Source organism: Chrysoperla carnea, chromosome 1 (assembly GCF_905475395.1).
Source record: "Chrysoperla carnea chromosome 1, inChrCarn1.1, whole genome shotgun sequence".
Classification (NCBI taxonomy): Eukaryota; Metazoa; Arthropoda; class Insecta; order Neuroptera; family Chrysopidae; genus Chrysoperla; species Chrysoperla carnea.
Genome location: NC_058337.1, coordinates 27228219 through 27241126, shown reverse-complemented (window position 1 = coordinate 27241126; position 12908 = coordinate 27228219).

Sequence of the window (12908 nt, the reverse complement as noted above, 5' to 3'; positions counted from 1 at the left end):
AGATTAGCTCTGCTATTGTGTACACACATACATTAACTTATATATCACAAAAATATGTAGACGAACGAACGCTGAAATCATCGGAAACTAACTTTTTTTGTATACATCTGTGAACATTGTGAGTTTTATACCTGATGTGTTAACACAGAACTTTTCTATCAATTCTTCTTTTATTTTCTTTATTTAAACTTTTCTTCTGAACGTTGAAAATTACTTAGTATTGTTGTTATTCTTATTACTAATATATATTGGATATAAAATAATAGAAGCTTGGATTTTTATGATTTGATATTTTCTTTCATAAGTGTCAATAAAACTTGTAAGTTAAATTGCAATTTAAAACTATTTCTAGCTTTTCTTTTGATAACTGCCATTTAGAATAAGTAGTTGAAGTAATTTCAAAGTAATTTTGTGATAAGGAACCATTTATAAATTACGTAAGGGGAATTTTTGCCATTCTTGAACTTCTTCGCCCCACGACTCTCAAGTAAGGGTACATAAAATTTCTCGAGCCCTCCCACCCTCTACTAACGTATAAATCTATCTCGTTTCAGAACAATAAAATGTTGTTAGAAAAGAATCACTCACACTAAAACAGTTTGACGAATATCAAATATTTTTATTTTTTAACAGAATTTAGGCTCAAGATGTAATTTGTGCTCAAGTGGTCAATTTAGAATGGGATGCTAAAAATGTATTTTAGGTAAGTTAAAATCTCAACAGATATTTTTTCTCTATTACAAAACTTTCTTTGCGTTTTTGAAGGTCCTTTGTGATTTGAGACAGCACTCAATATATATCATCAAACGGAAACTGTGTTTAATTGCAACTTTAATATCCTTTGAACATCTAACATTTATGAGTCAGACTTTTCACTTATTTTACAAAACTTAAGATTCATAGGGATTATTGTTTTCCTGTAATAAATTATTTAAAAATATAATTTTGAAAATTTGAACGCACATTTCACGTAACGCAAGAGAAACATAAACGTGAAAATGTAAAACAAAAAAGTTTTCGTCATAAATTGTTTCTCCGCAATTATGTTAAACTCTCATTCGACTGGTTCTAGAATTTTTTGTTCCAGATTCTAGTAAAAGTTGGTAATATTTCGCAAGTAAAAAAGAGTATTAATAAGTTATATATTAATTCTTTTTTGGTAAATTCTACTCTACAAACTAGAATATTTAAATATTCTAGAAATATTGTAGATTGTATTAGTACAAGAAAGCTCCTGTAAAATATCATTAGTTTCACAAACATAAATAAAATGAATACCATAGGTATTATGCTGACTTAAAGATCGTGTATGGGAAATGCTTTGAAGCACAATTTTTATAGAAACGTGTTTTATCTCTATATTGAAAAAAACATTCATATAAAATTCTAAAAAGTTTAAAAAACCTTATCACAGCGCTTCATGACTTCCATACATAAGAGAAAACCTGTTAAAAGATGTTTTGAGACAGGCCTGCATTTTTCAGTCACACTTTTTCCAAAAATAAAGATTTTGTTGTTAAGACTTTACACATCATTAAATGCTCTCCATATTGAGTCAGTCTTTTGGGAGTGTCAACTTTCCAGCCCATATTCCCCTTTTCAAACAGGTTTTTTTCGTAGTTTTTAAGGTTTTTGAATCTACGTTTTCTCTAACAGAAGTAACGGGGATAAAAATCTATATGTCCATTGCATTTAGGCAAGTAAAGTACCATTTGGGTTTGAAAACACTCCAAACTCTCTTTCCACCCTTTTATGTAGAAAACAAAAATATGAGTTCAGAAATGGAGCTTGGCTGGTTGCTGCTTACGAGTTTTTGTATGAAGTATATCAAAGTATACTAAGTTTAGTCCCAACTTTGTAAAGCTTAAAACAATTGAAGCTACGAACAAAATTTTGGTACAAGTGTTCATAAAATCTATTTCCGGTTGTTCTTTCGTCTGCCCGTCCGTTTGTCTGTCTGTCTGTTGACACGATAACTCAAAAATGAAATGAGATATCAAGCTGAAACTTTAATATCGTGCTCAGGACTTAAAAAGTCAGGCTAAGTTCGTACACTAGCAATAAAGGTCAATTAGGTCTTAGATCCGTAGTACTCATCTTTACCGTTACATATAGAACAAAAGTTTAAGTGTAAAAAATGTTCCTTATAAAAAATAAACAACTTTTATTTGAAACATTTTTTTCATTAAGATGACTATTTACCCGTGAAAGCTCAAATTAAGTTAGAGCATTATACATGTATTGTTTTGTATCAAGTATATATTTATAACATGATTGAAGGTATTTATTTTTTAATATTTCCACTGAAGAAGTGAGAAGATAGATACTCTTATTACTTTGTGTTTAAGAGCGACTATCTTTCTTTACTTACACGACATATAAACAAATGATTGCATAATCAATACTGTCTATACATGGTATTTCACAATTAACTCCGTCAACTGTTTATCTGCACTTGTTTATTTGATAATATAGATTTAAAATAAGTACAAGAACAAGTGTACAAGATTGGAGTTTGAAAGGTCTTACTTCGCTCATCCCTAAATATCAAAGATGGCATTGGAAACTTTGAGAACTAGTTATATTTTCCATAAAAATTTTTTTCCTCCGTTCATTTTCGTGATTTTGTAAACGAACAACATAAATAGGATATTATTTATTTTTCCAAAAGATTATAGTATCGACGTAATGTTTAACTGTACATAGACGTTAAAGTTATTTTATATAACAGTTTAAATGTTATAGCAAGTTATTGGTTTTAACTGGTTACTTTAAAATTGAGTTGAAAGATGTTTATAAAGCTTCATAGTCGTCAATATGTACCTACACCTATACAATACCAATCTGTATGGCACGTAACTTTTTATTACTTTGTAGAAATAATAAAGCTATAAGGATTTAACGGTCTGAATGTCTGAATATAATATAGTGCATTTGTATTGAAAGGTACCAATGAACTCTATATTAAAAATTCGTAAAGCACAATATGAATTGGAATTACTTGGACATTGGAAGTAATTAATAGGAAAAACTCAATAGCTACGTAAAATCATTATTTTATTTTGGTTTGATTTGCATATTATTTAAGTATTTATTACAAAAGTTGCGTTTTGTGGTGGCTAAAAGATGAAAATATGAAACAACTGTGTATGAAGGCTTTGGTTGTTTTTGATCAACTTTTCTGTTTATCTGAAGATTAAATCATGCTGTCACAAAAAGGATCTTCAATTTTCATCGTCTGTTTGATATCGGTTGTTTAAATTTCTTACGACACACTATACAACAAACTTTTGTTTTACATCAACCCTATGTACAAAATAAAAGTTTCTTTTTGTTTCTCATAAATTTTTTTGTTTAGTTTTAAAGTTAAATCACATGTCTGAGTTTTTCGGGAATATTTATCGAAGAAACGGCATTAAAATTCTGCAATTGTATTGAGTGGATAAAAATCAAAGGCCATTTACAATGTGACCCACTAATATTATGATGCTTAAGCCAGGCAAGTAAAATAATAAACAAAAACACTGCTATGTTTCGATTAAAGATTCCTTTTACAGAAATAAGAACAAAAGTTCTTATAAAAGTATAGCCAAAGACGTTTTATTTTTGTTATAAACGACGTTAAAGTATTTTTGTCATCGAATATCTTGAAAATGAGAGGTCTTTGACGTTTTCTTTATATGAACGTTTCTTATTACTTTTATGAACAGCATCTTTGATGTAATCGAAAAAAATTACAATCACAATTTTTGTTCGAAACTTCGTATATCTCGAAAATGAAAAGTCTTTATCCATAGACTTATATAAACTTATTTTTATTAATTATATTGTTTTATTTTCTATTAAATACTTCCTTCAAATTCTTTATACGCGTGTTAAGTTAAGGGAGCTACCTACGTAAAAGTTTTTTTATTATAATGTACAGGCTGCACGAATTAAAAAGGAATTTGATAGGAATATTAATGCTCGTTTAGAATTGTAGACAATTTTGAACAGATAAAAAAGGAAACGGTTCAAGAAATCACTCTCGTGATATGTAATAGTGTATTTAAAGAATTTTGTAAATGTACAAAAAGTCCTGAAATCTTATACTTATTTTGTGTGAGCATTCAATAGATGGCACTGTGTTTCAATTGCAAAAATTATTGCAATTATATTAGTTCCTATTTATAAGTATAGTAATTAAATTGTATTGAATAATTTAGTATAATGCTAATTGATTGTATTATAACTGAACCACAGAAACGTGTGGCTGGGTTATGGATATAAGAATATTTTAAAAGGGATGGAGTATAACCGAGTGGAAATTAAATTGTATTGAATAATTTAGTATAATATTAATTGATTGTATTATAACTGAACCACAGAAACATGTGGCTGGGTCATGGATATAGGAATATTCTAAAAGGAATGGAGTATAACCAAGTGGGGTGAGTCTCACTCAGGGGGAAGAGGCAGGGTATCTTTATGCCTACTTTCTATTGGCTGTTAAGTAGGCGCATCCTGAAAGTATGCTCAAAGCCTTCTTTAAGTGTTTTTGATTCGTTTGTAAGCATGGAAACATGTTTGACATATGGTTGACGTGTGTAGACAACATAAATAAATAATCTTATCTTCAAAAGAAAAGTAAAATTTGTAAAGAAAAATAAATACGTGAAGTATTTATGCTTGTTTTAATACAAGTTTTTCAACGATATAAGTAACCTAAACGCAACAATATTCTATTCAATTTAGTGAATATTCTATCTTCAATCCTAGTGTTACAACTAGTATAAGTTAACTAAGGAAATTCAAAAGAAGGCTTAAGAATGTCTCGAAAATACATCGATTAATTTTCAATACTAAATTTCAATTTATTATAGAATTTTTCAAATATGAAATTAATGTAAAAATTTATTTGGGGAAATTTATGTATTGAATTATGTACCCGTGAACCTAATCTTAATTTAAATAAGTGCAGTTTTATTTTTATTATGTTACGAATTATATACGATATATTCTTTAGGTAATGAGTCGGTCATAGGAATATTAAAGGTATATTCCTTCATCCAAGGGTAATTAGTCAAAAATATTATATTTGTAATTAATTTCTAAATTGTATTTTTTTTTAATACATTTTTTTCTTTAGGGTAAAAGATTTTACTTTAAATAGAAAAATTTGCTCGGACCAATCTACAACACACGCAGAATTAGCTACCCATTTAAATTTTCCCGCAATTTAGAGTGCGAACAGCCGCAGCCAATTAATAGTTAGCATATGTACTAGCTCCAGTCGTGCGGAATTCTCTCCCGTGGCTGCCGTAACCCATGGCTACCATGTACTCATCTGTTACATAGATAAAAACTGTTACATTCGAATCATGTTTGTCTGATTCACATATTTTTTAATTCATTTAATTCATCAAATTTATTTATTATTTGTCTAGCCTGTTTTTTCCAAAGCGGTACAATTTTCCGTGAGTATAGTTTTCGTCAGAAGCCATCATTATAGGCTTGAAAATTAGGGTTGAATCATGGGATTCGATGAAGGAATAAGGAAGATAAGGTATGGACGGAAAAAAAGCGTGCTGGAGAAATAATATTTAAGGATTAATTAAGTAAGTAGGTACATTAGAATTTGTGAGCGCTTCATTTGAAAGTTAACATTCGCATTTGCGAATGTACAGAATTCAACATTTGTCCCATCACTTCTCTATATACATCGCAATTTTATTGCACACTACAATTCTGAATAAACTTCAGAGCGCGAACCAGTGTATTGCACGATAAATTATTCGAAATTCATTTTATCTCCTACATATACTCCTTCTCTTCTGAGCTTGGTTTGAAAACAGTATTTAATCGAAAACTTTTTACTTGATTACAAATAACTTTTTAGTATGTATACGCTAAATTGCTTTTGCAAAAATTGATTTAATTTTATAAATGAAGAAAAATTATCATTTTGTTGGCTTCTTTGGCTTCTGTAACAAGATCTGTTTTTTATTTCACATCAAATATTCACATTAACACAAATTATGCAAAGAATTTTAATTAGAAAATATGAAACATAACCAAAACAAAAAAAAAATCATCAAGCTCTTACTCAGAAGAAGAATGATTGTAGTTCAAAACATTATCTACGTGAACTGTAGATAACTGTAGGGAGGGTGTGGTACCATTAATAAAAAAAATTTTTTTTTATATCATTTAAAAACTTCACGTGCTAAGCATTTTATTTGAGGATTTATTAAAACATCTATCGCTAAAATCGTGTAATCTATTAGGTATACATGAAACGTTGTCTATGGTGCATTATCATAATGTACCATTAATCAAACGTTATGGTATCTTCAACATGTTACCCAAAGAGCATAGGATAGAGGAGAAGCAGCCCATATGAGCTAATGTAAAATCGTAGTATACGAGTTTCAGCGCCTCTACCGAGTCAGGCTTTCAAACTTAATAGTTAATAGTCACCCCCGCAAAGTAGTTAAACTTAATAGCCATACCCGCAAAGGCCGACAAACTTAATAGTTGATCGCCTCAGACTCCAGATGTCACTTATAATTATACTTCTGCTTCTTGTCTATCCTATAGTCTTTGATGTTACCGTTATAGTTTACTCTATGGAACACCATCATACAAATTATGTGAATAAAACAATGATAATCGTAAACGTTTCCTTTATAGATACCCTGTTCTTTGAGCTTCCAATGACACATAATATTTTTGAAGATTTGATGATACCCCACTATGGTATATTTGAAAATATTCGATTATTCATCCCTAATTTCCCGCTCCACCTTACCTCCCCCCAGGTTAAAATAGATAAAAACAACCCTTGAGGCTGGCTGTATATCTTGCCATTATTTGAGCTTAATCGATACACAACGTTTTAAGTCTTTGAAGGACATCCCTTTCAACTCCTATTTCATCCCTTTACTGTACTATATTATGTATGTATTAAACTTTCCCCTTGAATCACTCTATCTATTACAAAAACCGCATTAAAATCCGTTGCGTAGTTTTAAGGATATAAGCATACATAGGGACATAATAGGTACAGATAGCAGCGGGAATCAACTTTGTTTTATATTATGTATTGATACGCAAAGGCCATTTCGAAATAATAATATCAAAAGAATCAAAATTTATTTATTTTTTCAAAAATTTTATTCTATATTATTCCTAAACAAAATTTTATTGGCAAGCCCTTTTCAGAATACCTGCATTCTAATTAAATACCCTTTTTTAAATTCTAATTTTGCCCAGTAAATGGCTATATGTTCTTAGACACTACAGAAGGATTCAAGGTACATTGTATTCTAGATACCTATTAAATATAACGCTACTATATCTAATACATAGAATATATGTTTTCATCGCTCCTAGCAATGTTATGTCACAACCGCGCATAGTAAATATGTGCTATTTTCCTTAGATATACCTTTGTTTATTATATTATCTTAACATTATTCCTCAAACCAAACTATTTTGATTCTGGATTGTTATGAGAATGCTAGTGAAATATATCGAATGTTTCTTTTCATGTGGAATCCAGACAAATGCACTGAAGGGGACTTTTGCCAATGGTACTTCTTTAGTGGGATACTAATAGCATTCAATAACATTGTTACTAAATATTATTCTTTTGAAAATCTGTTTAAATATGAACGTAGAATTTTCATTTTTGGTTTCACAAGTTATCGAAAAACAAATTCAATTTAAATAATGGCCGTGTAAGTTCCATAGAAATATAATAAATTCACTTGGCATTTCGACTATGAGTAGGTAATAAATTTCCTCCTAAATACTCGGTTATTTTGACCTACAGTACTTATTTTTATCACTATCGCTTACCTAGTGAAAAATTTATGGAATTTTAGGATATGCGCACTTTAAAGTAAAATAAACATTTTATGGTAAAAAATAATTTTTTTAAATTTCTTTTCAAGTGTGGAATTTATGGAAACGATAACTGTCGAAAAAATTGAATTTGTTTAGATTTTCATCTATTCATTTCATCTGTTTAGAAGGGCTTTAAGGTTTAATTTAATGGAGAGTATTCTTAGTTATTTTACTTAGTTTTCGGAGTTTAGGACTCCGTACTCGAAACAAATAAAAAAGAGTCGATGCTCTTCAAAATTGGTTCAATTTGGTTATAGCTATAAGAAAAGATTTGATTGGTACTTTTCTTAGCTATGTTAGGGTTCCGAAACATTTGTTGGGCGCTTTTTAAATTTCATAAATTTCACTTATGTAATAAATTTTTTTGCAATGGCATATTACTGATTGATACGACTTCCAGAGTTACAATATTCTAGTCACGGTTAATATTTCTCTTTTTTGATTAACATAATAACTAGTAAAAACACGCAAAATAATCGTAAAATCTCACATCATCATGGGTTCATGATCAATTAAAACAAGTATACAGGATATAGTACAAGTTATAAGATAGATAACGTTAAAATAATAACAATTTCCTTATATACATACAGCAGGGAAATCTTCCTTTTCTAGATACAAGATGTTAAAATTTTAGAAATAAAAATATATTTTTGTGAATATTGAACAAAAACTTGCTTAGATAAACTAAGGATTCTTCATTATTTAAGGTTAATATTATATTAGTGAAGAATTACAGAAAGCCTAAGTATTTTAACAAAATTTATAACGCCAGTGACTTTATTAAAAATACAATATTGTTGCCTCATGGGGCATTACTGATGGGTATGTCAACATAAGGTATAAGGTACGGCTGTGTCCAATTTTGCAATTTTTCTAAACTGTCGTTTTGGATATATTTTTGATAATATTCATTTTTTCTAAAATATGGACACCCGGCATCCAGAAAAGGAAGCTTTCTCGGAAATTTATTTAGAAATGATCATTATTTTAACGTTGTCTACCATTTGTTGAATTCCTGCTTGTTGAAAATCATGAAAATTTTTCAAGTATTGTATCACAAAAACTATTAGACACACAGAGCTGTGGGTGTGATTCAATTGTTTAAAATTTAACATACTTTCAAATTGATATTACCAATTAATGCCAAAAGCCTATAGTTTTTGAATTGAACTACAAAAACTGATAACATCCGAAATTTTGCAGTTTTTCATGGATAACGCCAGTAGCACAGTTTTTGTTTTGCTTTCAAAACAAAGTAGTTCACATTTCTCTAAGGAGACCAAATAACATACCAAGAAAGAAGTATTACATCACGATTTTTTATTGTAGTTGCTTTTTTTGTAAGATTTTACTGGCGTATTATTTTTCCATTTGTTAAGTTTTTTATTCCAATTTTTTTATTTATGGGTACACACACACTCATTAATTTTACAATTCACTGTCAAACATTTACATAATATTTATTAATAACAAAATTTATTCTCTACAGCTAAAAACAACAAGATCAACAACAACATAACAAGCCCCGCCCGGACGCTCATTTCGTTGGCATAGTAACAGTTTGTCGCAGCTTCCATATAATATTGCGCATGATACTGCATAATTATTTTGTGTATTCTATATATGAAAAGAAAAACATTTCATATAATATGATAAAAGAGAAAAAACTATTGAGATGTATGTAAAAGTTTTTCTTATACATTCTTTTCTTTAAAAATATAACCATTGTTATTGTTATACAGTCAAACTTGGACAAGTTAAAAATCGCTTTTCGTAATATAGTTAACTGCCTTCTTATTTTCATCCGACGAACGGACATATGCATAGATTCTCTATTCTCTTTATATATATTATAAATGCGAAAGTAAGCATGTTTGTTTATTTGTTTGTTACGCTTTCACGCTAAAACTAGCGAATGGTTTTTAATGAAACTGTACAGCAATTAACCTCATACTTCAGAATAACACCTGAGATATAATTTATAAAGATATATTAATTTAAAAAAAATAAAATAAAAATTGATTTAATTTGACATTACCATAAATTACAGATTTCTGTGAAAATAGTCAGTATAAAATATTTCACGGCCATCTTTTCTGATATACTCAATGAATAATTACGACTATTATACATTTAAAAAAATAGAAAACCATACATATATTTTACCTGTGTAAAACAATGCTTACAATTATTTCGAGTGTTATAGAAAGGGGATAAGCGAGAGCAATCTTTATCAATCTTTACTTTTAAACCCAGCAAAGCGAGTGGGTATCACTCTAGTAATAAATATTTATATTATACTATAGACATGCATCTCGATACGCATCATTCCGGAAACTTACTGATTTAGTTCAGACTTTAATCACAAAATAGCGCATCTATCAATTGACCGCCTTTTATAAAATACTCAATGCCAAATTCTAAATTAATTTTTGAAAATAACTGTTCGAGTAAAAGTGTTCAACTTGCTTGTAAGTACAGAGAGAGGTTAAAATCCCAATTATAGCAAATCCGTTTATTAGCTAAACTTGTAAATTTAACTCTAAATACCGATAATAACAACTAAAATCATAAGACATTACGTCATTATTTAAAATGAATATTACTATTAAAATTGCAGATTCATTAATTCCCGTTTTCCAGCGAACAATTTTCACCCTTTGGAATAGGAAAATATAAAAGTAGGGAATTCAATTCCACGCATAAAAAGTAATTTGTTAAGTAATTTTCCATGCTTGGGCTCTTCCAAACCAAATGTCTATGGGTTATATTGGCGTAATTCTGAAGAGTAATTATGGAATGATATGCTTTTGAAAAATTGAATCCGTGATTGAAAATTCTCTTGAACGCATATCCAGGTTTGACTGTACATTATAGTAATGTGATTCAAATATAGTTCGATCTTTTATTATTATATATGGTTAGTTTAAAGGCAATTATTAGACAAAGATCAAAAGGGTTAAACAATACACATGTTTTCTGTTATCTTCTCTTTTACACATATTTTATTTATTTGTGGAATATGGTTGTTTCATTTCAATAGTATATTTTATAAAATAAAGGCTGATCAAATAAAAGTTATATATTTTTAAATTGGAATAAGAACAAAACGGTGTAAGATATCAAAATCATTTTTGTGTATTTCATACATTGAATTATTATTTCCAAATAATTTAAATAACCACCTCTTAGACTTACAGTAAAGTTATCTTCATTTTTAAATGTACAATCGAAAAATACTCCCATTAAAAAAATCTTTCACATAAAATTATAATTTTAATGCCTGTTAACCTTGACTCATTGACAAGTGAATTTATTTTAGAGAAGTAGAGGGGTTTTTTGTATTTTTTTTAAAGTTTAAATGCGGCATTTTCTGTGTTCAATCAGATTCATTATTTCAGGAAAAAAACGACCAACTTTTTTTTGAATCTTTGTGAATAAGCAAAACGGCTATTCTGTAAAAGTTAACAGTTTAGAGTGGTTTTGTAGTATGAAAGAGTAAATGGAATATTATTTAAAAGAAGTGAAAACGTCAAAAAAACACTTGACTGAATTAACTGTTAAAATACCAAGTATAGACAGTTTTGATGACGCAATCGTTTGTTTTTTGACGTCACGTATATTATATTTCATATACCTAGATATAAAATATGTAGGTATATGTAGGTATACAAATGTTCCAATGTCTAAAATTAAAAAGGTTGTCTAAATTTTATTGATATCTACTACCGTTTTACTTTTATTTCAAATTTAAAATGTATGAGCACAATTTGATCAACCTAGATGTAATAAATAAGGATAGACGTTTTGGTTTTACTCGTATTGGTTTAAAACATATTTATTATACTTGGTTTTGGGTTTATACATAGTTTTGTATGGAGTGAAAATATTCTATGTTGAAAGTATTCTATTTAAATTTATTAAAAAATAGAAATTTCATTGTGGCGAATACGAATCTAAGTCAATAAATGTACATTTTCTTTCATCTTAAAACATGGCAAAAATTTAAATAAGTAAGGAACAAATTTTTGTTTGATGAGTTATTGAGGTCTGAGATAAAAGAGCGTGTAGATGAAGGAAAGCACAGGGAAATTGGCGAAAGGATTAAGTAAGTTTAAGTAAGAACTTACAAGTCAATAAATATGATTTTATTAACCACAGCTTAAATTTATATAGTTAAAAATTTTAAAATAATTTCGTCTAATTTGCAAATATTATTCCGTATAAAAATAAGTCGTAGTCTTATTTTTATGAAGTCATAGGATCATAATATTTTCCTGTTTCATTTTATAATTTATAAATATCTACTAACGTTAATGTTTTCAAAATACAATTATCCATTTGTAGAAGCATGTGTCTGCCCTTGAACCCAAGATAATAGCAGGAACAATGCGGAACATTTTCACGCAATTTATACGTAATTTGGACTAAAACATTGTTCTACCAAAAAAATAATTTTATCTCATATTCAAGCATATTTGTTTTGGGTACAATCCCCGTCATTATTTTTAACATTAATTTATTAATGAAAGAATGGTGATCGACAATCATTGTGGTCCAATCAATTTTGAAGAGAAATATCTCAACACTAATCTACGGAAACTGTAGAAAATCTTCAATAGCTTGATAAGTTATTTCGATTGAGTTTAAGCAAAGCTGCTTTTTTATTTAATTAATCGTCTCCTTGAATAAAATTTATAAACTATCACTACCAAATTTCAAACTTGTAACATTCAAGCAACAAAATAGAAATAGGATTACTAACAATACTAGAATCGAAATTCTACTATCGTGTATTGTATCCGAAATTATATTCTAATGCACACAATAAAATAAAAGTATTAATTGTAAAATAATTCCTAACATGGTAGCAAGTAAATATTTTCTTGCTTTATTTTTTAGGTAGTCTAATATTTTCTTGGTTTAGGATTGTAAAAACTTCTTCTTTGTAAAAACTATTCGTCTACTACGTTCTATAGATAATAACAAGAAATATTCAGACAATAAGAAAAACT